Source organism: Eulemur rufifrons, chromosome 1 (genome assembly GCF_041146395.1).
Source record: "Eulemur rufifrons isolate Redbay chromosome 1, OSU_ERuf_1, whole genome shotgun sequence".
NCBI classification, from domain to species: domain Eukaryota; kingdom Metazoa; phylum Chordata; class Mammalia; order Primates; family Lemuridae; genus Eulemur; species Eulemur rufifrons.
Window position 1 is genome coordinate 277,945 of NC_090983.1, and position 21,229 is coordinate 299,173.

Below are 21,229 nucleotides of genomic sequence, written 5' to 3' on the forward strand. Positions count from 1 at the left end.
CTGGAACACTGCCTCATTTTTTAGAAGTTGGAGTGATGAAAAGGAACCAGCAAAAGAAACTGAAAATAAGCAGTAATATCCCAGAAGCAAAGGGAAGAAGGTTTCAAAGAAGAGAACATTATCAACCACATCAAATGCTGTGACTGCTGCTATATTCACTGACATTAGAATTCACCAAAGAGGTCACTAGTAACATCAAAAATGAGCTGCTATGGTAGAATGGAAGAGAAAAAAAAAACCCCTCAACTGTAGTGGATCCAAGAGAGAGAGGGAGTACTAAAGACCACAAATATCAACTTTTCTGGAGAGTAGTAACTAAAGAAAGATGTGGTGTTGAACAAGGTTTTTTAAAGACGGGAGATATCAGTATCTATATGCTGCATATATATCTATATGCTGACAGGAATGATCTGGTAAAAACAGGACACGGACGCATCTCGTTGGCATGTACGAGGGGATGGACATGGAAGCAACGCAGTGTCCTTGACAGGAGGAAGGGAGAGAACCCAGGGCAGCCGTGGTGAAGAACAGCAGGAAATGCAAAGAGCATGGGCAGAGGCCTGAGGGACATGGAAACGCTTTCTGATCGCTTTCATTTTTCACACACAGGAAACACGTTATCAGATAAAAATGGAGAAAAGGTTAGAGGTTTGAGGAGAGAGGTGAAAATAGTCATTTAGGGGAATGCTAAAGTCATTCAACCAGGGAAATGTCCTGGGATTACACCACTGTCAGCAACACAAAGGGCCTTCCTGAGGTCAGCGGTCAGGCACTGAACGGGAGACCCAGGTCAGCATGGCTGTGTTTTCCTCAGAGCACGGTCACCTGCCCAGGTGCAGGCTGAACTGGACGGAGAACTGCATGTAAACGGTGTGGGGTGGAGGGCTGGCCAGTGGAGTGCAATGGAGGAGCGCCCTACATGGAACTGAGGGCGCATGAAAGGGAGAGATTATAATAGTGGATCATGGATTCAAGGCAGGGAAAATATTCAAGTAAGGATGTGCAGGAAGGGGACAGTACAGAGGTGGCAGAAGCAATGGACTGCAGGTCCCAAACAGACAGAAGTGCTGTCAAGGGGGGTTACAGTTGTCCCACGGGGGTTTGGTTCATGGAACCCCACCATACCAAAATCCCCAGATGTTCAAGTACCAGATATAAAATGGGTAGGTATTTGCATATAACCTATACATATCCATATACTTTAAAGCATCTCTAGATTACTTATATGTAAATGCCACGTAAGTAGCTGTTATACTGTAGTTTTTAAATTTGTATTTTGTTTTAGAGACAGAGTTTAGTATTTTTGACCCACAGTTGGTTGAATCCTCACATGTGGAACCCACAGACACAGAGGGTCTACTGTATTTGACAGAAGTTGGAAATAGAGGATGTGGAGGCCCCAGTGGAATTATGCCAAATGAAATATCCTTAGTAAAGTATGGGCAGTTCTGGTTAAAATGTTATAGAACTACCTTAAACACTAAAGCAAAACATCACCCTGGGCAAAGTGGGCCCGCAGATAAGGAAAGCTGGGAAGTGAAATTAAAGATAGAGAATTATATCACAGGAATTGTAGCTAGGGGTCCGAGACATAAAATTCTCAAGAAAACTATTTCCAGCAGTCCCAGGGAGTCAGCTTTGAACCTGTCCAACCCAGAAGGCAAAAATGCCAGATCACAATCAGATGAGCTAAAATAAACCATACCTTTCCCCTCGATCCCTTTTCCACACTGAGCTGGACCCTGAGCAGGCGAGGATGTCATACTGAAGAGAATCTGGCAAAGTAACAAGAGAAATCAAGTAGGAATCTTCCTCCAAAGCAGGCTTCTAGGTCTGAAACAGTGGAAACCAAAGAAGCGTTCAGAATTGTGTGAAAGTCTCAACACTGATTATACTGAACTGCACCTTCTAATGACTAAAATAAGATTATGAATGACAAGTAACCACAAGAGTTTTTATTACCTGAAAATTACTGGAAAAGTTATCTGATCTTACTAAGAGCTGATCCAGAGGTAGAGACTGAATCTATAGAGGGTTGAAGGCACAGTGAAAACTGTTTTCTGCTTAACCTTACCAAGTCCCATCCACTGAACATACTAGTTCCACAGATACCCATAAATTCCCACTACATGTAAGGTATAAAATATACACAATGCTAGATGTAGTAAAAATTCATTTTTGCTTTACTAAGCAAAAAGTGAAAGCCAATTATTAAGTCAAATAAAACAAAAGTCATTTTATGTTTGAGTACAACTACAAAATTTGATCATGGAAGATGTCATAAGAAATCTTAGCATGAGTTTCTAAGCGGGCAAGCAACAACATAGAAATATCAGGGCTCACCATTTAGTCATTTTCAAAGTCACCTCTATTTAATGTGGACTTATCTAATGCATTCTAGGAAAAGGAGTATGTGTTACTATAATTTTGCCTGAAATACATTTACAGGTATTTTATAGTGTCAAGATAAAGACAATAAAGACAATTTATTACCAAGTCTTTTTGGCATTTCAATTCAGAAACCCCATCTGGATGCAGTCACAGAGCAGTCTCAACTAAATTCTAGTCCATTCATAATTTGGTAGTATTACAGAAAGATTCAAGCATACTTAAGCTTTGAACTGAGGCAGCAAGTCAATATTTAATATGCTAAATTCCAAGTTTTTCCAGGAAGTATGAAAAAAAATCAGAAAAAATGCTATCACCTAACTAGCAAGCAAGCATTAAGGATAAGCACATGTTTTACTCAGTTCCTCTCAAGAATACACAGGGAACCTATAATGCCCCATTCTGACACAGACCTAAAACATTACTAACACTTAACATTCAATAAAATGTTAAAATATTTGTTTCATAAAAACTGAGATAAGAAAACACTAAAACAGGCCAGGTGGGGTGGCCAGTACCTGTAATCCCAGCAGTTTGGAACGCAGAGGCTAGGAGTTTCAGACCAGTCTTGGCAACATAGCAACACCTTGTCTCTACAAAAAATTTGAAAATTAGCCAGGCATGGCAGTGCAGCTTGCAGTCCTAGCTACTCAGGAGGATGAGGTAGGAGGATCGCTTGAGCCCAGATGTCTGAGGTTGCAGTGAGTGATAGTCATGGCACTGCACTCCAGCATGGGTGACAGAGTGAGACCCTGTCTCTAAAATTAAAAAAAAAAAAAAAAACACTACAATAAATCAAAACCAATAAGCATGTTTCATTGTAAGTGAAAAATCTTATAAAATCTTAAAAAAGTCCCAGATTCATCCTAAAACAGATGAGAAACCTAAACATTTTCATGTCTTTGAAAAAGACAACTGGGAATGAAAAACATAATAGCAACCTATACTAGACGATAAACGTGAGAAATTTGTTATATAGCATTTAAATAAAAATTTTAAAATTCAAAAATGTTTCTTACAAATGCTAATTAATAAACTCTCACAATCTACACAGGCAAACATGGGCACTGCTGCAAATGCCTTGTTAGCATCATTCTTCATCACTTGATTAATTACACCTGAGAGAAAAGAAATTCCTTCTAGATCACTCTGAAGGGTGTTACAAAAAAATGAACCACTCCCCACAGCAGACACATCTACCTCGATGAAGAAAACACCAACATTTCAAATATTCCAACAATTACAAAATAGGATAATCCTGGAATTTACTCAGCCTCAAAACATGAACTACTCCAACACAGGAATAATACTTTAAAAACATTTACAGTGTTTTCTAAAGTACAAAAACTATTCATTATGAATCCTGATTTCTTGGAAAAATTATTTTAACATGTCTCAATGCTGTTGATTGTCAAGAATTCTGATGATGTGCTTATCCAAAAAAAAAAAAAAAAAAAAATGCCAGGCATTTTTTATTTAACATATCACAGCCTGCTTACATTGTTCTTTATCATCATTATTAGATTTCTTATCAACACCAGACTGATAGTGGTAAATTGTCAAGAAATACACATTTCTTCCTCCAAGAAATACACATTTAAAGAAAAACTATCACAACTCTCTACCACTAAAATTTGAGGGATTCCTTCCCTTATTATTCCTAGGAACAACAATCATAAAAAGCTAATAGCCAGTAAGTCTAAAATCTGAAAGTTCTATTTGAATGTGTACATTACTTTCAACAATGTATAAACTATTATAAGCATTGACAAGTCAAAAGGGTCCACCAAAATTCAAAAGCTAACTGCAAAAAAATTAGTAATCTACATTATTTTGTAAAGATCAAGATTGGCTTTGGAGTACATCAACTCAGACTTCTGAAGAGGCCAAATATTGTTTTTAAACATATATAAATAAGATAAAAATAGGCAATGCAACCTTAGAATAAATGCAATACTAAAAATTTCATCCTCTTTTTAGAAAGCAGTTTTATCCGTAGTAAAACTACAGGTAAAGTCCATATATGGAACCACAAATTCTTACTAATAATCCTTCCAATTTCAGCACTATCAAGTTAATACTGTATTTGTTGGTAAATAGTAAAGAAAAGGACAAAATAAAATTCCTGAAATGGTGCTTCACTTAAAAACGTTTCTTATGGAAAAGAAATCTAATGTTTATCATCAGTGATTTTTAAAAATAGAAAATGCTGTTGCAAAGATTTACAGAACAGAGAACCAGAAGTCCATGACCTTTCAATAAATACACTGTACTAAAATCTTCTTGTAAGAGAGAGATAATAAAAACATCAGTCTGTTAAATCTCTTCCTCCCTTCTTTTTAAAATGTAGATAGATTTTACTAAACTGACAATATGAAAGTGTAACCCAATAATCTTAGCCTTCTTAAGTTACTTATTAACTTTTCAATAGACTGTTATGAATTTACAGTTCCTGCAGTTCACCTGCCACCTTTCCCAACTTAAAGCAGACACTAGGGGTTGAAGACAGTCTCCACTTGCAACATCAATTATAAGAAAGAACTTTATGCTCCTTTTAAAAAAGGATTATTGTGAGTTTTGTTCGTCCCCAGAAACAAACACCACTCAACACAGATCTCAGCACATAATAGATGTTTAATGAATATCTCTTGAGTAAATGGTAATGTTTAATTGTATTAGTGCAACATTAGTTTTTTTTTTTTTCCTCCTTCAATTTAGAGTTCTCCTTTGTTGGAAAAGAAACTCAAGACCATAGCAGTCCCTCAAAAACACATAAACAACTTTATTCACAATGAAAAATAAAGCTGGGTCTCAAAATACAATCCCAGCGCCTCTTTATGTTCTCCATTATTTTTAAAGAAAATGAGAAATAAAGCCTGTTTTTAAGAAATAGATAATGTATACCAACTTTTCTCAAAATAAAAAATTCACATTTCAAACTTATTTTCTGTTAGTAGTACTAACAACTGATTGTTCCAAAATATGCATATATTGGGTAAAAATCAAAAACAAGCATAAAAACAAAATTACATGTTTTTTGCCAACGTTTTTTCCTTAATCTTAGTCAAAAGGGTATGTGCCTAAATTTTACTAGATGTGAGACCAGCTTTGTCTGATGTTTCCAGATTCATTCATTCAACAAATATTTTAATGAGCATCTACTGTATTCCAAGCCCTTTAACGTTTAAATTTGCAAACTGCACACCACCACCGAATTCCTCTACGAAGCCTTGTCATTTAAAATAATTGCAAGGTAATAAGGAATCTCAACACCGTTTCTTGTACACATTAAGTCAGTGGATTGGGGCCCTTTTTCAGCCGTCAAAGCGACATCAGTGAGCCGCTACCGACCACACCCGGGACCAAAATCCCAACCAGGAGCCACAGCCGGTGAAACCACCTGTGAGAGTCGCCCGCGCTCCTCCTCCGAGGAGGCAGCCGGGACTTCCGCTCCGAGCCCAGCGAGCTCCGCTGCGGGACCGCGGGCGGGACGCGCCGGGCGCCTCGGGCGACTGTCGGGGCTCCGGAGCTGGGTCCCCGCCCCGCCAACCCTCACCTGGAGACCCCGGGCCGTCCCCGCCCGCCCCTCGCGCCACCCCCGCGACCGCCAGACCCGCCAAGTGGGGGGAGGGGTCTGCGTTTCCGCTTTACCGCGATGGGTGGTCGGCGCCTCGGTCGCCGCCTGCCTGAATTCCGAGCTGAGCTCGGGTCCCTTCCTCAGAGGAAAGGGACGAAACCCAAAGGGCGGGTCCTCGGGGAAGGGACCTCGCCCAAACCTGGAAACGGAGCCGCCGGCTCGGTCCGCAGCCCGCAGCCCACAGCGCGCAGCTGGCAGGGCCGGGCCGCGCTCACGGCGGAGCCCTCGGGGACCGGGGTTCGGGGCTTCAGGCCGCCGCCCAAGGGCCCGAGAGGGCGAGGCGCGGGGACCGGCGCTGCACTCACCCTCGCCTTTGTCTCGGCCGCCCGCTCCGGCAGCACCGCTCTCGGGCGGCTCCGCGGCTCCTGCCGCCCCGACTCCCGCAGCTGCGCTCCCGGCTCCCTCCGTCCCGCCCAGACTCGTGCGCCGCCGCAGCCAGAGGCCTTGCGCGGTCCGAGGGGGGGGGGGCGGGGCTTCGTCGCGCAAGCGCCTCGGCCGCCCGAGCCAGGCCCCGTCCCCGGGATGGGCCGGCCGGCGGGCGGTGCCACCCCCACCTTAAGCCGCGAAGGTTGGGCGGCCGCTGCTGTGGCGAACAGACCACCCACAGCAGGGGGTGGAGCCTGCGCGGGAGCGCGCGCGCGGAAGATGGCCACCGAGCCTGCGCGGGAGCGCGCGGGAGCCTCTTCCCAGCCCGGCCCGCAGGCGGCTGCGGCTCGCGCCCGCCCGGCCGCGGAGGGGCGGTTTCTGCGCGCGGTGTGGGCCGCGGCCGCGCCCTGAGGAGGAAGCGGGGTGCCGAGCTGGCGGGGGGCGAGGTGTCTGTCGGTCGCAGTTGAGACCTCGAGGTCCTGAAACCCTCCGACCATTGTTTTTTTCAATGTCACAGTCAGAATCATTTTGTCATTCACTGGCTTCAGGCCCGGCACTTCCAGCTGGCATTTGCAATGGGAAAACTGTTCGTGCCCCAGACCTCTGTGACTCCTCCCCCGGATCGCATACATCCCAGAAGTCGGGACACGTGACATTGTCCCAGTCTAGCGGCCAGTACTCCACCAAAGGACCCGCCAAACTCTGCCTGTGGTCAAAGGACAGAGAGAGCCAGGTGCTGGTGTCAGGGCATCCTTCCAGCTGCTCAGGCCACAGACTTTGGCGTCATCCTTGGTCCCTCTCACACTCTCATTTTCACTTCCAATCTGCCAAGAAAGCTCGTTGGTTCCACTTCCAAAATAAATCAGACTAGTTCTCACCTGCGTTACTTCCAGCATCTCAGTGATACCTCAGTGGCCTACTAAACCGCAGGGCCTCCCTGCCCATCATCTACTCTGTTTATTGTCAAAACAGCCGGAATATCCTCTCACAAGGAAATGTCACTTAGTGTTGATACTTAGGCTGAGCCAGGTATTTAAAATTGCAACCGCCAGACACCAATTCTCGATCCTTCCTACCTCATTCTTTTTCTTTTCATCCCATGACACTTCACACCTGGTAGCAATCTCTATGGTCAGCTTTCCGGATCTATGGTTAGGCATTCACAGATTCAACTAACCGCAAATCAAAAATAGTCAGGAAAAAAAAATTAAATAACACAAAAAATACAGTATAACAACTATTTATATAGCATTTACATTGCGTTTGGTATTGTAAGTAATCTAGAGATCATTTAAAGTATACAGGAGAATATATATAAGTTACACGCAAATATTATGCCATTTTATATAAGGGACTTGAGCATCCGCAGATTTTGGTGTTGATGGGGATCCTGGAACCAATCCCCTAAAGATACTGAGGTATGACTGTATTTATTTTATATGTTTATCTTTTAGTGTCTTTCTGGTCTTCGCTGGTAGAAGCTGGGATTTTTGTCTGTTTTGTTCAACTGATGTACCCAAGTCCCTAGAATAAATGAAAAATTTTTAAATTCCCTTAGATAATAAAAAGTGTAAAGCAACAAAAAATGACCCGGTTTGTATTTTAAATTTCCTCTTGGTTTCAATTTCTATCAGTTAATTTGGTCAATATTATATTCATAACACTCTCTTTACATATTTAATGTAGCCTTTAAGATTTAAAATAAAACAATTTAAAGCCACAGATTATACAGTACAGTTTGGATTTTTTTTTTTGTTTGTTTCTTTCTTTCTTTGAGACAGGGTCTTGCTCTGTCACCTGGGCTAGAGTGCAGTGGTGTCATAATAGCTCTCTGCAACCTCCAACTCCTGGGCTCCAGGGATCCTCCTGCCTCAGCCTCTTGAGTAGCTAGGACTACAGGCACACACCACCACACCTGGCTAATTTTTCATTCTAGTTTTTGTCGAGACTGGGTCTCACTCTTGCTAAGGTTGGTCTTGAACTCCTGACCTCAAGTGATCCTCCTGCCTCGACCTCCTAGAGTGCTAAGATTACAGGCGTGAGCCACCATACCGTGCCCCGGCCCCGCCCCCTCCCCTCCCCGTCCGCCCCCTGCCAGCCCCGCGCTGCGGCTCCGCTCCTCCCCCCGCTGCCACACGGGGGCGCAGCCGGACAGCGAGGGCGGGGCGGGGCGGGAGGACCGGGATGGGGAGAGGATGGGGAGGGGCGGGGAAGGGGGCGCCGGGGAGGCGGGGGTCTGGCTGTTTTAAGGGGCAGTTTTCCCCTAAACTGATCTACAGACTAACCAGGATCCTTACTGAACCCTGGCAGCGCCTCTTTTTAGTGGAAATGACAAGCTGACCCTAACATGTGTATGGAAATTCAGAGCATCTAGACAATATACCAGCCAAAACAATTTTGAAAAAGAACAAAATTGAAGAACTTACAAAACCAGACATCCAATTTTACTGCAAAGCTATGGCAATAAAGACAGTGTGATGCTGACATAAAGATGGATCTACAGCGAAGTGGAACAGAATAGAGGTCCAGACTTAAACCTTTCATTTATGGTCGATCAATTTTAAACAAGGATATCAAGATAATTGGATGGGGAGAAATGACAGCTTCAACAAATGGGACTGTCTACAAAGGTCTGTTTGTATATCGTCCATAGTACCAAATTGGCTTATAAATAAATGAGTATTCATAAATTATGCAAATAAGCCCAGATGCTATTCAAATGCACAGGACTTAGTAATCTTTTGGCAGATGAGACTGGTCTAATATTGGTTTGATGGGAATGGCCAGGTCTTCAGCTAAATATGCATATATTTAACTTTAAGTTTCTTACTTTTATGATGCTTTCTTGGCATGAAAATTTAGCCTGGGATGATGGCTATATTTGTCTGTCTCATGAAATTTTCCAGGCATAATTGTTAAGAATGAATAAATTGGGTAGATGTGGCTAGGAAAAAAGTTTGTAAATAAATTTTTGATGATGGTTATATTTTGTAACATGTTTATTTGGGGAGGTTTCTCAAATATTTTAAGTAAATATAGCCTTAGAGTTTTACTAAGTGAAGTTAAATGATGAATATTCATTGAATATATAGATATTATCTAAATAAGATAATTCTAAAACAGTAATTGAACATTAATTGAATAAGAGTTTAGACTCATATACTTTTGACTTCTTATTTCAAAGAAACAAAAGTTATCTGAGTCTGTTAGTGACCCATGACTCTGTTTAGTGAAGTACCTGAAACCTTTTAACATCTTTGGCAGGTTTTCCTGGGATCAAAATCCTAAATTAAATCTTTTTGACCTAAAATTAACTTTGGGATTTTCCAGTTGGACCCCAGGAGAGCATCAAAGAATGTATATCTCTTCTTGTGGAGATATTAAACTATTAGGCTAATTTGGTAAATCGTATAGGAAGCATTGCCAAATAAGAAATGATATTTAACTTGGTCATATTTGTGTAAATGTGTTATTAAAATGTATTCCAAAAATATGTGATTCTGAAAATTCTAATGTGTTGTGTTATGTGCTATCAGTCATTATGATTACTATGTTAAACTGTTATATGCCACAGAAATACCTAAATTTTCTTGCCAATTGTAAACTCTCATCAGACTTTTGACCATGGCTGTTCTGGGTTTCCACAGTTACTATTTTAAATTCTTTGATGGAAGCATTTTCAATCAGCTATAGTCCAAAATTGTTCATCAAGATTGAGAAAAACAATCTTGATTACATGAAACTAAGTAATTAATAACAATACTGCTTTTATGCCTTTATTTAAAATGTTGATTCTTTACCTAAATGTTTTCCAGAGTCAAGGAAATTTTCTTTCATAAGCTCTGTATAGTTTGCAACAATTTCGTAAAGTATCCTATTGTGAACAAAGATGAAAGCATTTGCTTTTTCTCCCTACTCGATTCCTTCAAAATTCCAGAAGTATTTGTGAATATCCTTATCTTTATTTATATAAGTTCAATAAAAATATGCTGTCTCTTTACAAGCAGGATACAATTGGAAACACTGGCCATATTGCCAAGGATTTGACTGAAGTGTCATATTTAAGACTATGCATAAAATGCCAGTGTTCCCAGACTTACAGTGAATGAGTAAAAATTGTCACTTCCTGGCAGGTCCGAGAACCTTAAGACTATAAGTAAAACCTAAAGCCTGCCTTGGTTTGGCTTCCTCCTCTCAAGAAGTTCTAAAATCTGAGATTCCTATATGATCAACGTGGACAGAGAAAATCATGCTTCTAAGGAAACCTGAAGCACACCTGCTAGTAGATTGAAGCCCTGTGCACTGTGTTCAAGTCCTTGTTATCTACCTGTGGCCTGGAATGGATCCTAAATCCCCCGATTTCCTCCAATATTTGGCTACAACTAAATCATGCTAAAGTCCCCGGGATCTCGCCCACCAGCAAAGCAGGGATACTCCAGGGACATTCATGGAACACAACCCCTATCCAGATTAACCAACTAAGAGAATTAAATATTAAGATTGGGGCCGGGCGCGGTGGCTCACGCCTGTAATCCTAGCACTCTGGGAGGCCGAGGCGGGTGGATTGCTCAAGGTCAGGAGTTCGAGACCAGCCTGAGCGAGACCCCGTCTCTACTAAAAATGGAAAGACATTATATGGACAACTAAAAATCTATATAGAAAAAATTAGCCGGGCATAGTGGCGCATGCCTGTAGTCCCAGCTACTCGGGAGGCTGAGGCAGTAGGATCGCTTAAGCCGAGGAGTCTGAGGTTGCTGTGAGCTAAGCTGACGCCACGGCACTCACTCTAGCCTGGGCAACAAAGTGAGACTCTGTCTCAACAAAAAAAAAAAAAAAAAAAAGATTGGAGAGGAGTTAGATATTAAGACTGGAGATGTGGGTGACACTGGGGCTACGCTGTCCATCCTTAGCCCCGGCACACTGTCTCTGTGCCCTCCCTGGGGTTCTGAATTCATCTAGATGGTTGCAGTGGCCAACGAATCTATGATAGTTCCTAAATCTCTACCTATCCTCCAACTAGGACCCCTTGTGACAGTCATGGCCTTTTGCTTGTCCCGTCAGCCCCCATACATCTCCTGGACAGGGACTTCTTAAAAACTTACCAGGCCCAAGCTGGGCGCGGTGGCTCACGCCTGTAATCCTAGCTCTCTGGGAGGCCGAGGTGGGCGGATCGTTTCAGCTCAGGAGTTCGAGACCATCCTGAGCAAGAGCGAGACCCCATCTCTACTAAAAATAGAAAGAAATTATATGGACAGCTAAAAATATATATAGACAAAAATTAGCCGGGCATGGTGGTGCATGCCTGTAGTCCCAGCTACTCGGGAGGCTGAGACAGGAGGATCGCTTGAGCCCAGGAGTTTGAGGTTGCTGTGAGCTAGGCTGACGCCACGGCACTCACTCTAGCCTGGGCAACAAAGTGAGACTCTGTCTCAAAAAAAAAAAAAAAAAAAAAAAAAAAAAACTTACCAGGCCCATACGTCCTTCTCCCAACTAGGGGAAATAACGCTTGAGTTATTTTCACCAGGAGACTTTGCCACACAACGGCTTTTACCCAAATTCCCATTCATTCAGTTAGCCTCGCCACCACTACCCACCCTGCTCCGTAAGAGCTAAGTGGGAGTCTGGGCACAATCCAACACCGAGGAAAACCCTCAGGTTGTGAAGATGACAGTTGTGTACACTCCCGAGGACGCGATTCACCCCAGGAGTCAACCCCAGTGAAGGAGCGAGATGGGGAAGGTTTCTGTGGTCCTGCGTTGGACGAGGTTCTGCTTGGGATGACCGTGTGGTCAGAAACCTTTCCCATGCCGTCAACAGAGCTGCCGAAGCCACCAGGGGGCAGCAGCGGTCCCCAGACGCCCTCGAGGGTTGTCGCAGCCCAGCCGCTGTGAGCGTTAGACCAGCCCCGCCGCGCAGGTGGCGTCGCTGCCGCTGCCCACACTCCCGCCGCACCTGGGTCGCGTGACAAACCTAAGATCTTGCGGCAGCGACGCTCTGACAGACGCGTCTTCAGAAAGCCTCCCGGGCCCAGCCCGACGGACTGGACTCAATTTCCCGCTCTCAGCTGTTTCCAGATCCCGTCCGCGCCCCACCCCTCGGGCCCTAATGAGCCTCCTCGCATCTGGGCTGGGCTCGGCGTCCTCCCCACCCTGCCTCAGCCGTTCTCACAGGCCTCTGCGGGAGGCCCCGGACCGCACCAGGCGACTCTCCGAAGCTGGACCCGCAGCCGACGGGACCCAGAACCGATCCGTATTTCACAGGCGCTTGGGCGTTTCCCAGGCACAGGGCTGGTGGCGCTGCCCGGCCCCTCCACTGCCGCTGGGGTCCCGCATGGACTAGGGGGACCGGCCGGCTGCAGCCGCTGCCCAGGACGGGTCGGCTCAGAGGCAGAATGCGGACAAATTTGTACCTGAAAGCCCATCCTTCAAGACGGACCGAGCAGCCGCAGGGTCTGATTTTAACATGGAGCCCAGAGGTCATTTGCTGACTGGAGGCCACGCCTGCACCGCGCCCGCACCGCACTGGAGTTCCCCAGAAACCTGAGCCTCCGATCAGCTTTAGCACTTCTGGAGCTCAGCAGCACTGACCAATGAGACTAAGCCACACTGACCAATCAGACTCAGCTGCATTGACCAAACAGGATTCAGCCACGTTGACCAATCAGGACTCAGCTATATTGACCAATCAGATTCAGCCACACTGACTAATCAGGATTCAGCCACATTGACCAATCAGGATTCAGCCACAATGACCACTCAGACGCAGCCACACTGACAAATCAGACTCAGCCAAATTGACCAATCAGGACTCAGCCAAAATGTCCAATCAGACTCAGCCACATTGACCAATCAGGCCTCAACCTCACCGACCAATCTGACTCAACCGCATTGAGCAATCAGACACAGCCATGTTGACCAATAAGGACTCAGCCACACTGACCAATCAGATTCAGCCACACTGACTCATGAGGACTCAGCCACACTGACCAATCAGATTCAGGCACACTGACTCATGAGGACTCAGCCACAATGACAAATCAGATTCAGCCACACTGACTATTTAGGACTCAGCCACACTGACCAATCAGACTGAGCCACATTGACCAATGAGGACTCAGTCCACTGACCAATCAGATTCAGTCAAATTGACCAATCAGGATTCAGCCTCAGTGACCAAACAGACGCAGCCACACTGATGAATCAGACTCAGCCAAATTGACCATTCAGGAATCAGCCAAGTTGTCCAATCAGACGCAGGCACACTTACCAAACAGGACTGAGTTGCATTACACAATCAGTCTCAGTGACGTTGACCTATCAGAACTCAGCAGCACTGACCAATCAGATTGAGCCAAACTGACATATCAGGACTCAGCCACACTGACCAATCAGATTGAGCCACATTGACCAATCAGGACACAGCCACACTGACCAATCAGACGCAGCCACACTTGGGAAGCAGACTCAGTCAAATTGTCCAATCAGACCCAGCTACACTGACCAATGCGGAATCAGCCACACAGACCAATCAGATTCAGCCACACTGACTAGTCAGGACTCAGCCACACTAACTAATCCGACTCAGATACACTTACCAATGAGGAATCAGCCGCACTGACCAATCAGATTCAGCCACACGGACCAATCAGGTCTCAGCCTCACTGACCATTGAGACTCAGACAAATTGACAAATCAGATTCAGCCACGTTGACCAATCAGGACTCAGCAGCACTGACAAATCAGATTCCGCCACACTGACTAGTCAGGACTCAGCCACACTGACAAATCAGACGTAGCCACACTTTCGAAGCAGACTCAGCCAAATTAACCAGTCAGAATTCAGCCAAATTGCCCAATCATACTCAGCCACACTGACTAATAAGGACTCAGCCACACTACCCAATCACATTCAGCCACACTGACCAATCAGGACTCAGCCTCACTGACCAATCAGACTGAGCCGCATTGAGCAATCAGCCTCATCCACGTTGGCCAATCAGGACTCAGCAGCACTGACCAATCAGGTTCAGCCACACTGATTAGTTAGGACTCAGCCACACTGACCAATCAGATTCAGCCACATTAACAAATTAGGACTCAGCCACACTGACCAATCAGACGCAGCCACACTGACGAAGCAGACTCAGCCAAATTGACCAATCAAAACTCAGCCAAATTGTCCAATCAGACTCACCCACACTGACCAATCAGGACTAAGCCTCGCTGTCCAATGAGACTCAGCCACGTTGACCAATCAGGACTCAGCAGCACTGACCAATCAGATTCAGCCACACTGACCTATCAGGATTCAGCCACACTGACCAATGAGACTCAGTCACATTAACCAATTAGGACTCAGCTGCACTGACCAATCAGACGCAGGCGCACTGACGAAGCAGACTCAGCCAAATTGACCAATCAGGACTCATCCAGCTTGACCAATCCGACTCAGCTACACTGACCAATGAGGAATCAGCTGCATTGACCAATCACATTCAGTTACACTGACCAATCAGTACGTAGCCCCACTGACAAATCAGATTCAGCCTCATTCAGCAATGAGACTCATGCATGTTGACCAATCCGGACTCAGTCGCACTGACCAATCAGATTCAGGCATACTGACTAATCAGACTCAGCCGCATTGAGGAATCAGACTCAGCCACGTTGACCAATCAGGACTCAGCCGCACCTACCAATCAGATTCAGCCACACTGACTAATCAGGACTGAGCCGCACTGACCAGTCAGATTCAGCCACACTCACTAATCAGGACTCAGCCACACTGACCAATCATATTCAGCCAAACTCACTAATCAGGACTCAGCCACAGTGACCAATCAGATTCAGCCACACTGACTAATCTGGACTCGGCCACACTGACCAATGAGATTCAGCCAAATTGACCAATCAGTATTCAGCTGCACTGACCAATAAGACGCAGCCACATTGACGGAGCAGACTCAGCCAAGTTGACCAATCAGGACTAAGCCAAATTGTCCAATCAGACCTAGCCACACTGACCAATCAGGACTCAGCCTCACTGACCAATCAAACTCAGCTGCACTGCCCAATCAGGACTCAGCCTCACCGGCGTACCCGACTCAGCTCATTGACCAATGAGGACTCAGCCACATTAACCAATCAGACTCAGCTGCATTGAGCAATTAGAAGTAAGCCACAGTGACCAATCAGACTCAGCTGCATTTAACAATTAGAAGTAAGCCACAGTGACCAATCAGACTCAGCTGCATTGAGCAATTAGTAGTAAGCCACAGTGACCAATCAGACTCAGCTGCTTTGAACAATCAGACTCAGCTGCATTGAGCAATTAGAAGTAAGCCGCAGTGAACAATCAGACTCACCTGCATTGAACAATCAGACTCATCTGTATTGACCAATCAGGACTCAGCTGCACTGATCAATCAGACCAAGCAGTGAATCCCTCATTTGTATAATGAACCTGACTGGAGCCTGGGCGGGAACTTCCGCTGTGTGACCTGAGCCTTCGCTGTGCTCTCTGGAACGGCCACCCTATCACACGGAAGGCGGGGTCTCTGGAATGAGTCTCTTTCCTCCAGACTCCTTTTCAGACAACTTCTGTTCCTGCCATGCACCAGACCTTCCCCAGCTGTCCACACCCTCGGGCCCGCCCAGCCCCGCCCTGCACCCTCCCCAGACCTCCCGCTCAGGCTGCAGCTCATCCTTGGCCGGGCCTCATGGGAGCTACTGGAGCCCCGAGGGCACGGACCTCACTCGCTCGGCAGTGGGCTGCATGGTCGCCCTGGCCGGCATTGGCTGCCCAGCTCCCGCGCAACAAAGGGCCCATCCTCCGGGCGCTTGGGACACTGGGGAGCCACCGCACCCCGGCTGAGAATCCTTGCTCAAGGCCAGGGACCCTGAGTCCCCACTGCGACCGCTGCTGGTGGCCTTTTGCGATCTAGCTTGAAAGCTGCCAGCTGTGCCAGCTTCCTCTGCCATGTGGCGCCCTGCCTGCAACCGGCACAGCTCCCCACTGCCTCCTACCGATGTCCTTTGCTGGACTTTGGAACGTCCCAGGGGCCACTTCCCCTTGCTCCCCAACACCTCTGCTGCTTCCCGCCAGGACCCTGCTTGGCCAGGCCGGCGCTCTAGCATAGGTAGCTTCCTCTCCAGGGCCCTGGGCATCTTGAGGCTGGCAGGCGTCGGGCCAGCTCGCAGCCCCGGGCACGTGGGGGGCTGTTGGCCTGCTGTGAGCCTACTGCATGTACTCGGAGCCTTCTGATGTCGAGGGTCAGCTGTCTGCCCTGTGGCCAGCCAATTCCCACTAAGTCCCCGCCTGCCAGGGTCAGAGGCCCCCACGTGTGTTTCAAGAATCTCCTGAATTTGGCTTTTGTGTCCCTGGTGGATTTTGAGGTGCTTTGCAAGGTGCTCACAAGTGCTCACAAGCAGGAGCTGTTGATCACAGCCATATTGCCTCAGCCCCCCGACCCCCAGCAGCTGCCCACTCCAAACAAAATGATGGGGCACGTTGGGGAGGCCCAGGAACACAGGCAGGGCTGGGACCAGGCAGGCGAGGTGCTGAGCTGCGTGGTTCTGTGCCCAAAACAGGAACCAGGTCGAGAGGCCCCTGTTCTGGCATCTGGCTGCTCGAGCCCCACGTGGCTCCAGTGAGAGGGCCCTGGCACTGCCGCTTGAGGACAGAGCCTGCCCTGGGCCAGGTCCCCGGGAGGGGCTCAGCAGGCCCGAGGCTGCGGGCAGCCAAACTCCAGGGCCAGGGGCCAGGTGTGCTGTGGGCTGGGTGGTGTCCGACGGGGCTGGTCCTGCCTTGGCTCTGCGGAGGGGGAGGGTGTGAATGGTGCTGCTTCTCCAGGGAGAGGCTGAACAAACGTCCAGGCGTTGCTGAGGCCCAGCATGACCGACCGCCCACTGCCAGCAGCCCCAGGCCACCTGGAATGAAACTCCAAACCCCGGAGCTCCCCGGGTGGGGAGGGGGGTGAACACTGAGGGGGGAGTCGGACCATGCAGGAGGGACAGAGAGGGGCCTGCAGGGCCCGGGGGGGTGAGCAGAAGCCCCTTATCCCCTGCACAGTCCCATACCTGTGGATTGGGCACAGGGAGCTGCCCAGGAGCCCTGTGTCCCCGAGACTCCTGCACCCCACAGCCACACCCCACTCCGCTGCCAAGTCAGCGTCCTGACACCCTCGTGGCCCAAAGCAGTAGCCCAGGGCCTGGTCAGCCAGAGAGGCTTCCAGGAGGGAGAGCTGCCCCCTCCCCACTGCTGCAGAGGGCGGAGGGGTAGGACAGGTGTGGACACAGGTCCCCCCGCTCCCCTCTCTGGGCTTCCCTGGGAGGCTTGGTCCCACCAGGGCCTGCCCCACACCTGGCTGTGTAGATCCCGCTGGTTCAGGAAGGCCCTGGGACTTTCTACCAGGTTCACATGGTTGGGGAGGACAGTGGGGCTCCGTGACCATCCTTTAGTAAAACCGAGTCAGTTCCATCCACGGAGCTCCAGGGCAGGTGGCACTCCCAAAATGTTATGTGGTGTCGCTGTGCCGCCCAGGTGGCCACACCTACTTGCCTCCTCCTTCCTCTGTGTGTGTGTCCATCTCTGCCTCTTTGTCTCCCCTGCTCTCTGTCTCTCTCTGTCTGTCTCCCTCACTCTCCTGTCTCTGTCTCTCTCAGGAGGGGCAAGGCAGCCACAGAGTCCAGAACCTGACAGGCAGGGAGTGGGCCTGGCCCAGCCAGCTCAGGTGTGAGCAGAGGGCAGGGGAATGGGCACCCTTGAGAGCCGGCCTCCTGCAGGGACCTCTGAGCTCCCAGCTGTGCACAGGGACCCTGGGCAGGGAGCTGAGCAGGGCCATTGGGGACCTGGCCCTCTGGTGAACACCCCTGGCAACTGCTCGTGCCGCTGGTAGAGCTGGTGTGATAGAGCCCCCCAAATTCGTGTCCACCAGGAACCTCAGAATAGGAACTTATTTTAAAATAGGATCTTTGTAGAAGTAATTAAGTTAAGGATCTTGAGATGGGGGCCCCTAAATCCAGTGACAGGTGTCCTTATAACAGACACCCCAGGAGGAGGCCCCATGAGGACAGAGCAGCATTATTCACGGTACCAAAAGGTGGAAGCAACGCAAGTGTCCACTGACAGATGAGCAGATATATAAAACGTGGGCCATCCACACAGTGAACTATAATTCAGCCTTAAAAATGTGGAAATTCTGACATACGTAACAACATCGTGCTAAGAGAAACAACCCAGGCACACAACAACAAATAGAGTGTGCTCTACTTATGAGGTAGCTGGAGTAGTTTCCAGGGGCTGGGGAAGAGAAAATACGAGGTGGGTGTTTAAGGAGTACAGGATTCCACTTGGGGAAGATGAAAGCAATTCTGGAGACGGATGGTGGTGATGGTCACACAGCGATGTGCACGTGGTTCAAGCCACTGCAGTGGGCACTTAAGAACGGTGAATGCTGTGTGTATGGAATCATACAGGAAAAAGGAATGAAGTACTGATGTATATCACAACACGGATGAGCCTTGAAAACGTCCTAAGTGAAAGAAACCAGGCACAAAGGCCACATATTGTATGAGTCCATTTGTATGAAATGTCCAGAGCAGGCAAATCCACAGCGATGAAATACAGATTAGTGCTTGCCGGGGACTTGGGGGACAGGGAAACGAAAGCGACTTCGTAACGGGCTTCGAGTTTCCTTCAGAGGAAGAAGAAAAACATCTGGAACTATTAATAAATAGATGGTTGCACAGCACGGGCAATTACGACACTCCATTGAATTATGTATTCAGAAGTGGTAAAAACGGCGAAATTTTAAAAGATGCCTTCAGATATTTATATACGTTGTCATAATATGGACTGGGACTTTGTCACTTAACTATATCAATTGGTGATGTAAACATCAGTGGGCAAACCTGAGATACCTTGCAACCGGTGTGCACGCACATGGCTAGAGAATTACAGTAAGGTAACATGTGGTTCAGTAAATTCTTATGAAATTTCCATGATCAAGTGGGCCATTTGCCATTCATTTGGCAGTGAGATTTAATTTTTCTTTACTAATTATCCCAAATATGAACTCTGTGTTTAGCTACTATTTCCTTGGTTTATGTATAAATTGAAGGTGATTCTTGCACATGATATATTAGATAATAATTTGGAGGGGGCTGGGTGCAGTGGCTCAGGCCTGTAATCCTGCACTCTGGGAGGCCGAAGTGGGCGGATTGTTTGAGATCGGGAGTTCAAGACCAGCCTGAGCAAGAGCGAGACCCCATCTCTACTAAAAATAGAAAGAGACTAGCTGGACAACAAAAATATATAGAAAAAATTAGCCGGGTATGGTGGCGCATGCCTGTAGTCCCAGATACTTGGGAGGCCGAGGCAGGAGGACGGATTGAGCCCAGGAGTTTGAGGTTGCCGTGAGCTAGGCTGATGCCATGGCACTCCAGCCCGGGCAACACAGCGAGACTCTGTCTCAAAAGAAAGAAAGAAAAAAAGAAATTCTTTGTCTTTTGAAAAATCACATCACCCACTTTATCTACTGTTAGATATGACAAACTGCTGTGACTTTAAGGGTCTAGCTGGGCAAAGCCTTAGAAAATCTGCTAAGGGTGTCCACTGTGTGGACAGGTTGACAGAACCCGAATAAAAGCCCAGAGACACCAACAGCCTGCTGTGCAGCTGAAAATGACAGCAGAGTAGACCACAGGCAGCTGGGATAGAGCGACGGGAGAGGGCGGCAGGCAGGACGCTCGGGGTCTGCAGGCCGTGGCCAGGCCTGTGTGCTCAGGAGGAAGCGCTGCCCACACCCGCCTTGGAGTCATCTCTGCCCTTTAGATCTGCCAAGGCGGGAAACTGAGGGACAGTCTCAGAAACGGTTCTGGGAAAAGAAAACTGGAACCAAAGGGAAAGACACATTTTTCCCCCAGTTGGGGAAGGCGGAGAAGCGGGCCTGGGGGATGGGACGGTCGGGAACAATGGTGTATTTCCTGATTTAGGGTCAACGGTGACGACCTGGGAGCGTGTGGCTGCTGCAAAACACACGGTCAAACACACGGGAGGACTTACCGTGAAGCCGCAGACCTCACACGGCAAGGACGCCGGGGACTCTGAAGGCGGGACACAGAGGACGTTGCGCGGTGACGCCACGTTCCCTGGCAGGATGGAATTACTGTAAGGAAACTGCGTTCATGAACAACCTGAACACCCTGCCAGTGACACAGAGAGGACAGCGACGTCCCTCACAGAGGCTGAGCCAGACCCACGTCCAGCTCAGAGGCCGCTACCCCATTGGGGCAGAGAGGCCACCGCGTGGACGTCACACCCGTGGCCACCACGTCCTGGGCGTGGGGGACCTCGGTGGGGTGGGAGAGTGCGGGGGCCCCGTTTCCACATGTCCCCACGGAGCCCCTCCCGGGTCTCTGAGGACCGGCCGCCCCTCAGCAGGCGGCTGCGCACGGGAAGGCGGTGCCCGCGGGGCTCGGACGGGAAGGTCGCACTCACCCTCGGGGCCTCGCGTCTGAGGGCGGACGAGGAGGTCGCGGGCGCTTCGGGTCTGAGGCCAGGCCGGCAGACGGCATGGTTGCAGCGCCTGCGGGGCGACGCTAACGTGGGGGCACCGCGTCCTCTCACGCCGCGGGCACAGCCGCCGCGGGACATGAAGGGCGCTGCGCCCTCTGGTGGCCCGCGCCGGCACTGCAGCCCTCGCTGCTCATCGGGGCGGGGACGGCGGCGAACTCGCCCTCGGGGCCTTGCCGGAGAGCCAGTGACACTCGGAGTTCAGCGTCTTCCCAGCCAGGATCTGGAAATGGAAAGTCAGATGGGCTCACTGTCCTGTGTCTT

The 21,229-nt window shown here is 48.3% G+C and overlaps 1 long non-coding RNA gene across 6 annotated transcripts in view; it reads right to left on the minus strand.

The window, feature by feature from the left end:
* Positions 1–20,952, minus strand: part of LOC138373711 (uncharacterized) — an 81,172-nt gene extending 60,220 nt beyond the window's left edge. For 3 of the 6 annotated variants that reach the window (XR_011233703.1, XR_011233473.1, XR_011235312.1), the window contains exons 1-2: positions 6,331–6,446; positions 1,706–1,833 (exon numbers count right to left, since the gene is read on the minus strand). This is a non-coding gene — a long non-coding RNA (uncharacterized lncRNA). Of the gene's footprint in view, positions 1–1,705; positions 1,834–6,330; positions 6,447–20,455; positions 20,542–20,890 lie in introns of those variants that run through there. The other 3 variants (XR_011234520.1, XR_011233985.1, XR_011234908.1) reach the window with 3 other exon arrangements.
* Positions 20,953–21,229: the final 277 nt, after the last annotated feature.